General features: G+C 35.9%; 1 non-coding gene across 1 annotated transcript; it reads right to left on the bottom strand.

Annotated features, from left to right (window-relative positions):
- Window positions 1-10561: 10561 nt before the first annotated feature.
- Trnag-gcc (transfer RNA glycine (anticodon GCC)) lies at window positions 10562-10632 on the bottom strand. Its single transcript has one exon. It is a non-coding gene; the product is annotated as a tRNA-Gly (tRNA).
- Window positions 10633-12883: the final 2251 nt, after the last annotated feature.

The raw sequence follows: 12883 nt of genomic DNA, 5'->3' as shown, positions 1-12883 counted from the left end.
CTTTAGAAAAAAAAATTGTCTTTATTTCAAAGACTGGGTGAGATGTATTGTCAGGGATAAGAAAAGAGTTGGTCCGTTATTGCGAAATTTAAAAAAAATGAGTCACGAAATTCGAACAGCTGTGTAATTTACCATGAAGCATTCAGTTCGTAGACATTTTGTGAAGAATTGTACAAAGTAGGCCACTTGGAATTTGGTGTTTAAGTAAGATCATCAACTCCATTGGAGCTAAGGCTCTTTGCCTTCGCCAATGTAAAGGATGTCTTATTGAGATAGTGAGTATGGTGCATAGCAAAGTTCGTTGTAAAGGGAATTAGAATAAGAATTAGACTCTGTTTAAATAACCTCTCAGTACCACGGTAGCATAAATACATTTCTGACCCTTTCAATTGATAAATGCAGATTTGAAATGCATTTACTAGATTTGAAAATAAAGAATTCTGGAGTTCAAAATTCGATCTATCGTTTTTTAGCGGCCTCCGAAAGGGGAAAAGACGCTATTAGTTTTGTGCAAAATGTCTGTCCGTCTGTCCCGTTTAGATCTCGTAAACTAGAAGAGATATTGAAAATCCGACTTCACAATATTTTAGACCATTCAAAGTTCTGATGCAACGGCTACTTTTTTTTTTCCTGAAAGCGAAAATTCTAATTTTTAAAATTAATTATGCAAGCAGTTTTTTTATAAGAAAAAGCTAATTAGCATGCATTATATGTTAGACCTAATTTAAGACGAATAGTAATCTTATAAATATCATATTCGTGAACGTTTTTCTATATAGCGGAAATTTTTTTTTTTTTTTTTTTTTTTTGAGGATTCGAATATGAGATTGAGCCTTTTCAAAACAATTAACTTATTTAGTTCGAACCGAGGGTCCCGGGTTCGAATCCTGGTGAAGACTGGGATTTTCAACTTCTGAGTCTACCCAGCTCTAATGGGTACCTGACATTAGTTGGGGAAAAGCATAGGCGGTTGGTCGTTGTGCTGGCTACATGACACCCTCGTTAACCGTAGGCCACAAAAACAGATGAACTTTACATCATCTGCCCTATAGACCACAAACTAGTTAGGCAGGTTCACATCTAACTTTACATTCACTTTCACGTATCCTTTGATCTGCGGGACGGTTGGGGCACTATACAAGATCTGTTAACCTTCTTTCTCCATTCTTACCTCTCATTTGTCTTTGATATAATTTCATTCGGATTTTCTTTCTGAAAATATTGAAGCCTACCTGGGTGGACCACTGGTCGTGCGGTTTGCGCGCTGGACTGTCGTTTGGATTTATCGACGATCGAAGGTTCAAACCCTGCCTGCTCCCATCCCCCATCGTCCTGTGGGAGGTTTGGACTAGGAAGTAAACTATCTTCAACTCTGAAGGATTATCCAAATTATGTAAAACATTTTACTTCGGAGGCCGATTTTGAGTTTGTGTTTCCACACAAACTGTCTTTTGTAACCTTGTTGTTGTTTTTTTTTTTTTGCCTATTTTAAAGCTATTGGAGAAAAAAATTATAAAGAGGAAAGATTTCCTGCATTTGAGCACCTGGATTGGCATTCCTGTCTCATAGGATTAGCTGAAGAAACTTAAGCTGAATGCTTTTTCCATATTTGGGCATTTACTTGGGTATCATGTCCAAGTATTTATCAAGAGTGAAATTAAGAACTCTGCTGAAATTTATTGCTGCAGTTGCAGAGTTTAGATGAACTACTTGTTTGAACGCGACAATAAACAACACTAGAGTAGATGAAACTTGTCCAATGATTCAGGAAGGTTTTAGACTTTAGCCTTTTGTAAACGTTTGAATAATTCTATTGTGTTCCATTTCTTCGTGGTCGCTCCAACAATTATATACTCATAGCGACCAATTAGCAGCAGTGGATGTAACACTACCAGGATTTCACTAACTCACGCCCCAGATTGTCATTAAGCAACGTAGCACATGACATTTCACAATAAAAAAAAACAACAACAACTCAAACCGGACGTAAGAGTCTGCATCCTGGTGCCGGGTTTGATCCTTTGGGAATCGGGCTTCCCCTCATTTTGATTGCCTCATTAAAACCAAATACAATAATAAGGTGGACGGCGACTAGTTTTATTTAAAAGAAGAAGTCTGACTGAAGCACTAAGGGGATGTAATATATTACTCAAATAAAATACAAATAGCAAAGTGAAGACGATTTTTTTGTTGCGTTCAGGATCTTGTAATAGGTTGAAATCTATGGCATTATAATTTTTCTTATATTTTAATTTATAAGTATTAGTATAAGTAGTTTTAATATTATTGCTATCACTATGTGCCTCTCGACGATTATGCTTTCTATTAATTTCTAGCCTGTTTGTTTGTTTATTTGTTTGTATCTTATTTTATTTTGTTATTATTTTTTTTTTGTATTTGGAATTATAATTCACGTCACATCTCTTGGAGAATCGATTTCCTTCCTAATAAGATAAAACTTTGTATCCTTCCTAATAAGATAAAACTATGTATCCTTCCTAATAAGATAAAACTATGTATCGTTCCTAATAAGATAAAACTATGTATCCTTCCTAATAAGATAAAACTATGTATCCTTCCTAATAAGATAAAACTATGTATCCTTCCTAATGAGATAAAACTATGTATCCTTTCTAATAAGATAAAACTATGTATCCTTCCTATTGAGATAAAACTATGTATCCTTCCTAATAAGATAAAACTATGTATCCTTCCTAATAAGATAAAACTATGTATCCTTCCTAATAAGATAAAACTATGTATCCTTCCTAATGAGATAAAACTATGTATCCTTCCTAATAAGATAAAACTATGTATCCTTCCTATTGAGATAAAACTATGTATCCTTCCTAATAAGATAAAACTATGTATCCTTCCTAATAAGATAAAACTATGTATCCTTCCTATTGAGATAAAACTATGTATCCTTCCTAATAAGATAAAACTATGTATCCTTCCTAATAAGATAAAACTATGTATCCTTCCTAATAAGATAAAACTATGTATCCTTCCTAATGAGATAAAACTATGTATCCTTCCTAATGAGATAAAACTATGTATCCTTCCTATTGAGATAAATCTATGTATCCTTCCTAATGAGATAAAACTATGTATCCTTCCTAATGAGATAAAACTATGTATCCTTTCTAATGAAATAAAACTATGTATCCTTCCTAATGAGATAAAAATATGTATCCTTCCTAATGAGATAAAACTATGTATCCTTCCTAATGAGATAAAACTATGTATCCTTCCTATTGAGATAAAACTATGTATCCTTCCTAATGAGATAAAACTATGTATCCTTCCTAATAAGATAAAACTATTCATCCTTCCTAATGAGATAAAACTATGTATCCTTCCTAATGAGATAAAACTATGTATCCTTCCTATTGAGATAAAACTATGTATCCTTTCTAATAAGATAAAACTATGTATCCTTCCTAATAAGATAAAACTATGTATCCTTCCTATTGAGATACAACTATGTATCCTTCCTAATAAGATAAAACTATGTATCCTTCCTAATAAGATAAAACTATGTATCCTTCCTATTGAGATACAACTATGTATCCTTCCTAATAAGATAAAACTATGTATCCTTCCTAATAAGATAAAACTATGTAGAGTTATCTTTCCTTGTGTCTAGATTTGTTAAAGGAAACGAAATTCAGGTATAAGAGTTGTCCCCCATGCACAAACAAAAGCTTCAGGCTGTAAAAAAAAGATGATGCTAGACAAATCAATGTAGTTATTTAGAAACGTCAATCAATACAGTTCCTATCTCAGTTCTTGTTTCCATTTATTATTTTGTTTAAATGTGAAGAGATGTTAAAAAAGTCATGGACCCTCAGGGGACATTAAAATCAAACAGGCACCCCGGAACAATAACAACAAATATCAACCTAGCAACCTCTTGACAGTTTGTCAACAAAGTCACAGATGTCAGCTCGAGGTCACTTCCGGGTTTCCTTGTCCCAGATTAAGAAGGTGTGAAACAGCCAATTATCCAACAGATTGCCCAGATTTCTATCAGGAGGTAACAGGCAATATTGAATGAAATCACGTAGCAGTTAAGGAAGAGGCGCGGTCCACCCTACGCCGACATAATGGAACTTTTCATTATTATGTAAAATATTGCTCTGCATGTTTATAACAAAAAATAATATAAAAATGAATGATATTTAAAAACGGAGATACAGAAGCACATTTCTTATTCCATATGCTAGGACAAATTCGTGCAAGAACTCCTGCTTCCATAGTGTCTTTAGAGCATTGAACGGGCTGACTAGAGTAATATGAATGCGTATAGGACGTAAGTTTCTTCTTGGAATACGCCTCTGTCATTTATAAGGTAAGGTACAAAGAGAAAGTAACCCAAATACTGGATTACTTCAACATTTCAATAGTTTGAACCCCAGGCAAAGTCTCTCAGCCTCCAAGTGGCGCTCGTGCAGAAACGATCGTTAGAGGAGACAATTAGACCAATAGGGAAGCAAACAAAGAACTCCCTTTGGAGAGCCTAAGGACCGAGTCCATTGCACTGGCGGGGATGGAAGAAAATCTAACAAACATGTCACTATCCACACACAATTCCCCAAGGGCCATTTTTTCTTTCTGGCGGACACCTGCTTGGCTGATGTGGTACAGAGAAGGAACATGGAGATGTTTCCCCGGTGTGCTCGACCTTGGCCTCGCTTCTAATCAGAGCCTCCTATGATACAAGCCATTTGTTATAGAATGTAATAATTGACATCTGCTTGGATCTTTCCCTGACAGAAGTTTGTTCAGACAGACAGATGGAGGCAAAGTTGCAGATACCTGTGCTTTCAAATGCACATCTTGTGAACTTGCATGTCACAGGATATGTAGCAAAGGGAAAAGATCCTCTCTTGAGCCATACAACTAGACAGGCCTTGTATGCCTTTAGCCATATAGATAGGGGAGATTTTCATACATGGCGAAAAAAAACTATAACTAGCTAGTTTTTTTTATTTAGTTGGCAACAGTGACGTTCAGTTTAGTGTCTAGGACACTGACTCTATCTATCGTGAACATCTCCACTTGAACCAAATATGTGGATCTGGTAAGAACTAAAGTATACCCTAATGCGGTCTAATCCAAAAACGCTCACTATTGTTAGTCAAAATAGCAACGACCATGATCTATATAGTAGGCCCTATATTCCACGATCTGATCACACGATCACACCCGTGCAGGATTGACAGTATATGCCAGGTGTATGTAGAGAGAATTGTATCAAAGTCAACACAAAGATCACAACCAGGAAGTTACGTAACACTTCAAGTTGTGAGGACTTGCATTACAGCAGTTATTACGAATCGCCCTACAAGGTGATTGGTGGCGCTCTAAATTAAATAAATAATACATATAATTCATAATCAATAAGGACTTGGGTCATGTGGGGGGAGAGTAGCTGGTATGCGTGTGGGGGAGAGGAGCTGGTATGTGTGTGGGGGGAGAGGAGCTGGTATGTGTGTGGGAGAGGGAAGTGTGTGTAGTATGTTATTTGGTTGCTACTTGAAAAAAAATTGAGAGCCACTTGGGTTGAAAAATTGACAACTTGATATTTATTTTGTTTTACAAGTTTCCGATGTCCCTTCAGAACTGAAAATAATGACGTCCTAGCTGAAAACATCCAGCAGGATGGTGGTGAATGGCGGCGGGTAGGATTCAAACCTGGCACCATCGAGACGACAAACAAGAGCACATACCATACCAGGAAGCCACCCAAATGAATGTATGAAGCAAATTTTAACATAGTAAAACACACGACTCTCCTTTTTTTTTTATACCTAGCAACTAAATTATAGCTTTTATATGGCGCTATTTTCATGCTTATAGCAGGCTCAGAGCGCTATGGTCCAATCTCATTTGTGGACCCAGCGGCAACGATACATTTAAAAAAAAATCACTTCAATCACAGCAGCAGACAGGAAATGCAGTCTTTTGAATTGGTTGCAGTTTCAATGTCTGAAAGCCACGAATTCCTCTAACATCAAGTATCACATCCCAATTACAAGAAAAAGGACGCCTACTATAAGCTATCTGGACTCTGGACATGACCAACGCATTATTTTTCGACTCAGAACCGGACACAACAGAATGAAACAGCATATGTTCCGGAAGCTAAAATTTGGGACTAGCGAAACCTGCCTTTGTGTAGCATCATCAGAGAATGCTGACCATGTCCTTCAAAGCTGCATATTATATCAAGAGGCCCGAACAAGACTCTGGCCCCAAAACCCTCCTATAAAAGAAAAATTATATGGAGAACTGTCTGATCTGGAAACCACTGCGCGGTTCATCTCAGATATACTGATCTGAACTCTCCGACATGTGAACGAAGAAGAATAAGAAGAACTATATCATGTCCTTACGTAGCGTGGTGATAACATCGATACTCCAACAAGCTCGCATTCGTCCTGATTCAAGTCTAGAAGTTTTGGATTGATTATAATGAGGATATAAAGATATTTAGCAAAGGTCACAGTGTCCTGTAATACGAACCATAAATCAAAGCGGATCATTGAGCGACAACACCCACCCAGCCCACCTCCAATCTGATCTCTGAAACAATACAAACAATAACAGCTGTTGTAACATGTTCATTACAGAGGACGTGGGAGGGGGGTTACAGTAACAACAACTGGAGCAGGTCAGGTTACATTAAGTTCTGTTCTAAACGCCCCCTAACTCGCAGACGTACCTTCACGTTATCCAGGGATCGAACCATGAACGTCATCCAACCTCTCCCACGTTGATATTCTTTCACGACAACCTGGTCATAAGCTCCAGGCTGCTCATTGGTTTTCTCGACTGTCTGTTTGATCAGTACGCTTGATAAAAATTAAGATTAATCAATAGTGGTTTTTTGTTTTGTTTTTACAGTTTTTATAACCTCTGACCCTAATGCTTTTGGCACGCTTCTACACATGTCACGATCCGACGTTAAGTTCTTTGAACTTAAGAATACTGCCTGGTCGTCTGGTATGCGCTTTGGATTGTCGTTACGATGATATTAAATTCTAACACCGACCGCCGTCATCACCAATCTCATTTGTGGACCAGTTGGGGGGGGGGTATCTAGGAGTTAGTTTTCCATGCTGCCTTTAGGCGCTCAGTAAACACAACTCTGCCCGAGTCGAGCCCCCTTCTAGGTAGCCAAGCCAAGCCAAGTTCAAGTGCACTTGGCCTCTAGACCACGCTTCCCAATATCATTCTTATATAAGTGTCTGCCCTTCCCGTAACACTTTATGTTCTAAAGATAAATAAATAAGTACGTTTTATAAAGTGTTGAATATAATTTAACACCAGTTCCTCAACTTTTCTCTAAATAAAGTCCCTTTGTTCTAAATAGCACCAACGAAACCTACATTCCAAAGTAGGCGTTTCGTGGATTGTCTTCTGTCCAATATTTAAGATCGTCAAAAGTTCGATACATCGAGGACTACGTGCTTATTTGTAGTCCTGCCTTAGAAACACGATATCAGCAATTAGTAATCAAATCCCTAAACTTCTTGTTCGGGCCCCCAAAATTTCGTTAGATGTAGCTTCACTGGAACATGACGATTTTAACACTTCCTTGTTTATTACTCATCGCTAGGAATGTGTCTTTGTTCCTGCAGACTGTAAGTATTTGAGAAGTCATAATATCTAAGGTAGAAAGGTTAGCTCATAGAAGATCAAACAGACTTGACCCCCACTAATTGATTTAATCTAAGACCAGCAAAGCGTATTGACTACTTCACACGTATTGTCGGCACATTGTAAACCAATGATTCTCACGCTATACTGATGTGCCCCAGTTTGTTCTACTGCTCAGTTTACTAAATGTGTGACGACCGCAGAAATACAGCAAGACGAACAAGTTATTTGCATTCCATAAGCTCAATTAATATGTTCATTTCTGATGTAATAATCATTGCGCAGTACCAACGAGACGCTACCTCCTCGAACCTTCATTGTGGAGAGTTAGTAGAAACAGTGTCCAGTATTTTGCATTAGTGTCCCCGGCTCATCGAGCTAACGATGGACGCCTTTGGAAAGTCAATAGACTGTGTGGAGACTATAGAGTATTTAGCTGTAGTCAAATGTATGGCAGAGCAATAGAGAAGAAACGGTTCTTGTTACTCAATCGGGGTTCATCTCAGATTTATTAAAAATAGATTTTATATGCAACCAAAAAAAAAAAGAATTTTGAGAACTACTGTGGTAAACACGCTCTTTCCAGATGATTGAGCCAACGCTGAACAGATTAACCCTGTGATCAGTAGTGGGAGGTAATATGGAAGCTATTCGTGCGAGACTCTACCAACAAAGTGTTATCATCAACACATATGTGAAATGCCAGCGACTAATCCAAACAGAATTTCAACTCCTGGCTGAAATGAAATCGCTTGGCTTTGATTCTGGTCATGACTTGTCATCTGATCTGAGCAGTGCGTCATCATCCCCATGGAACTTCGACTATCAGTTGATACTGTGTGTAACCTCCTTTATTACATTGTATATAAACAAACAAACACAAGTTTAAAATACTTATTATAAAAAGACATGAATGTTAGATTAATGTCAGCTTCCTCCCCCCCCCCCTTTCTTTCCGAGAAAAAATCCTGGTTAAGCGAATGTGTAGATCTTGTACACTTTAGAATATTCTTCTAATGATAAGTCGTTATATCTAGATTTAAAAGACAATGCGCAAAATTTTCCTGAACATTAATTTATTTAACTCTTGAAAAGCCTTGCATTTGGAGATTCCTGAAGCGATTGTCCTTTCAAATCCGATTTAGGATCTAGACTCTAGAATCCTAGATATAGATTTCTGGCCATATTTAAAATATATTTAATTTTTGAACTCGCCGAGGAAGTTATTCTTTTCTTAATGATGTATATATGTATGTTTCATACATGTTAGATAAAGCCGTTTTTAAGATACGTGTCCAGTTAATGTAACATTATTTTGGTTGTGTAACTGTTTCCAAAACTAGTTCGTATTTAAATTTTTCACCATTCTTCACTCAGCTAATTCTTCATTGGAATAAACAAAAAAAAGGTCGGGATAAAAAAAAACAAAACACAAATTTGGGTGGACATAGTTCTCGAAAACGGCTCTAACGATTTTCCCCAAAATTTGACCGTTTTTTTTTATATCTTTGGGAAAAGAATTACTAGCTAATTGGCCACACAGGGAAAACTCTGTTTGACCGTTATAATTTTTGAAGCATAATAATGTAATAATTAAATTAGAAAATTAGAACATAATAGAAGGTTAACCGGAGGCCCGCAGTTGGTTTATGCTATTACCTGAATTAAACTGTTGTTGTTTTTATATGTACTTAATCACTCATTCATGTACCTCTTTCATCTTTGGTTTAAAAAAATATGTCTTTACATAGGGTAGGGCAGCTGTACTCTGGGTGATACCATTTGATCTGGTTGGCAGCTTGGTTATTGTTGTTTTTTTTTCTTTACTGTAACTTTATGTTTATTATCATTATAAGAAGGCAAGCCAGAAAAGATGATTTCTTTGTTCTCATTCTGCAAGTGAAGCTATTCTACTGCGACCATTGACACGTAGTAGCCTTTAACTGACGTGGTCATGATGTGGGTTGTTTTGTTCAGTGTCATGGTCTATGTCCCAAAACGCGTTAATTAGGTGTGCAATTAACAGCACGCGAAATGCACGGACAACCAGCATGTCTCCCTTATATATACTAATCAGCTCTGCGCTCAACTCCGCTCGCACATTTACGGTGTAGTGTTCTTTCACCCCTTAGCTGATTTGTAACGCTTTAAAAAACAATAATATCTATAAATATTTGCAGGATGGTTAATCAAATCTGATGAAGTGTCTGGTAATTAAGCCACCAATAAACAAATAAAAAAAATTTTAAGAGATAAAAGTTTAGCTGAAAAAATATGACATTATAGTTACATTATAGCTTGTCCTGCAACATCTTTAGGTATATAAGTAAAACAACATACATTTCATAGTGGGTTGGAATTTATGAAAATTTTAATTACCTCAATTTTTATCAAAATGTATATAGGTGCTAATATTTTACTGTGCTATAACGGGGCGTACGCCATATAGAACACACACACATCTACTTTTTCATTTTACGTCTTGATCATGTGCTTGTCATGTGATGTACTAAGACAGCATTACACCAGGTGTTCCCTGTCGCGAATTTTGTCAAAGTTTTCGATGACATCCTGATTGATGCTAGTACTTTTATTGGAGGCCTTATTGGAATCCACTTTGTAGCTAAACCCTTATTGACGCTATAGTGATATCAGCTATCGGTGACTGATTAATTTTTTTTAGTAATAATATAAATAGCTTTAGCCAATTGTTACGTTTCTGAATTGATTCTAATTTTAATTATGATAGATAGTTAGATAGTTTAATAGTTAGATATAAAACTTACATAACATGAAGCTAAAAGATTATCTAGATAACTTCAGTTTCAAACCATTAAAAAGCAATTTTAATATAAATTAAAAATAGAACATCCACAAAAAAATTTATAAAAATTGCATCGACCGGGACTCGAACCCGGGTCACCCGCGTGGCAGGCGAGTATTCTACCACTAGACCACCGATGCTTCGAACATTGCGTGTGCTATTAGTCTTATGTTCATTTTCAGTAGTAACCCACATGATTTGTCAAGGTGACCGCTTTAGGGCATAGAAGTCTTGGATCTTATCTTATCTTATATAATAAAGACGTTACTTCAAAAAAGAAGATAATTACGTCCTACGCGTCATGCATTCAGTCATGCATATTAACCAATGACTTAAATTCTGCCAAGTCACTGGTTTTCCTGGCTAGCTCAGGCAACCCATTCCATGCTCTAATAGCACTAGGGAAGAAGGAGTATTTGTACAAATTTGTCATATCATATGGGACGAGGAATGTGCCTTTATCTTTGTGTCTTTCAGAGTATTTTATTAAATTCTGTTTTTGTATTTGAAGATAATGGTTCAGTGTTTTATGTATGATTGCTACTTTCCTTTTGAGTCTTCTGCCCTGAAGGCTTTCTAAATTTAGTGATTTTATTAAAGGTGTTACTCTAGTCAAATGTGAATATTCGTTTGTTATGAATCTCACTGCTCTATTTTGTGTCTGTTCCAGTTTCTTAATGTTTTCTTGAGTTGAGGGGTCCCAAACGGAGGATGCATATTCTATTATTGACCTTTCTTTTAATAAATCCTAATGCTTTGTTTGATTTTTTTGTAGTTTCATCAATATGTGGATTCCATGATAGTTTTTCATTTATTATAACACCTAGGTATTTTGCGTTTTTAGTCTGTGATACTGGTTTGCCATGAATAAGATAAGTGGAATTAATTTGTTTTAGTTTTTTTGTTACTCTTAACAACTGACATTTTTCTGGGTGGAAAGACATGCTCCAATTTGATTCCCATTTCTGTAATTCATCTAATTCTCTTTGTAAAATATCTGTGTCTTGTGTTGTTTTTATTGTTCTATATATTATGCAATCGTCTGCAAATAATCTGACTTGGCAGAATTTAAGTCATTGGTTAATATGCATGACTAAATGCATGACGCGTAGGACGTAATCATCTTCTTTTTTGAAGTAACGTCTGTATTATATAAGATAAGATAAGATAACACAGGATACTGGTGTTAGTTAAAAATACTATCTTCAATTTTCTATTTTCCACGTAAATAATGAAATAGATTTAAATTTGGCTATAAATTTGGGAAAAAAAAAGGATTAAGATTCTATGCTATCTGTAGAGTATAGATCTAGGCTATAGGCCTATCTAGTCTAGAAGTCTAGATAGTAGACCTACTAGAGTACTAGAGCCTAGAAGAAGAATTCTAGATCTAGTATAGACATAGATTCTACATCTAGACATTTTATTGATAGATTATGTAATCTTTGCTTAAACTTTAACATTTGTACGTAAATTTAATGTACATTACATCTAGAAAGAGATCTTCACTGGTCCATTCAACGCATGTTGTCGTGAAAGGTGTCGATACTCAACAAGCAGAAATCTCATTGTCGATAATAGGATGTTCATTTTTTAAAAAAAAAAGAGCATTATCAAAAGATTATTTAAAATCTCTCTTCTGGTATATTACATTCAGTTTCCTTGCCAAAAGGTCTAAAGGACTCTTCATACTGTCTAATTTATTCAGTTTGTTTTCAACTTTAAAAGTGATTTGATTCTTTGAAATTCTAGTACTTAAGATAATTAAAAAAAAATCATAATAAAATATTTTTTGCTAATTGGTGGGTCCGATGGGGGCCGCCTTTGAGTTTGTGGGATAAAAAAATTTTTCTTTGTAATTTTGTTATTTTTCTTTTCTTTCAATGACATTAACTAGTAATTTTTATTTCATATTGACTCTAAAAAAAAAAAGCATTGGCATTTATAGACAGTTTCTGCGTAGTATTCATACATATATATAGGTAATCCTGATCTGTTTCCTAAATGTACATCTTTAGATAACTTTAACGATCTAGGATAAATGACCTCCTCTGGGTCACTGTGTTAGTGGACCAGGCTTGGAAGTTAAGTAGCAGAAACGGGAACTCTCGTGAGATTCCAGAAGTCGCCTTGTGAATTAACGTCGTGCTGAAATTAATGGAAGAATAGATTCTCGACGCTGGACATTTCCTTTGAACGTGACAAACTGTTGGCTGTCTCCACCAAGCGCTTTCCCATAAGGTCAATTCAGTGGGGTCAGCTAGTTCTCTTATTTAGTTTTACAACGTCATAGAGAAGAAAGCATTTTACCGTATTCTTTTTTTTTTTTTTAAATCATCCAAATCTTGAGGTCAAAGATGTTGATTAATTTGCCAAATAAATACAGGTTGA

This window comes from Biomphalaria glabrata, chromosome 4 (genome assembly GCF_947242115.1).
Source record: "Biomphalaria glabrata chromosome 4, xgBioGlab47.1, whole genome shotgun sequence".
Taxonomy (NCBI): Eukaryota; Metazoa; Mollusca; class Gastropoda; family Planorbidae; genus Biomphalaria; species Biomphalaria glabrata.
This window is presented reverse-complemented; position numbering and strand designations above follow the sequence as displayed.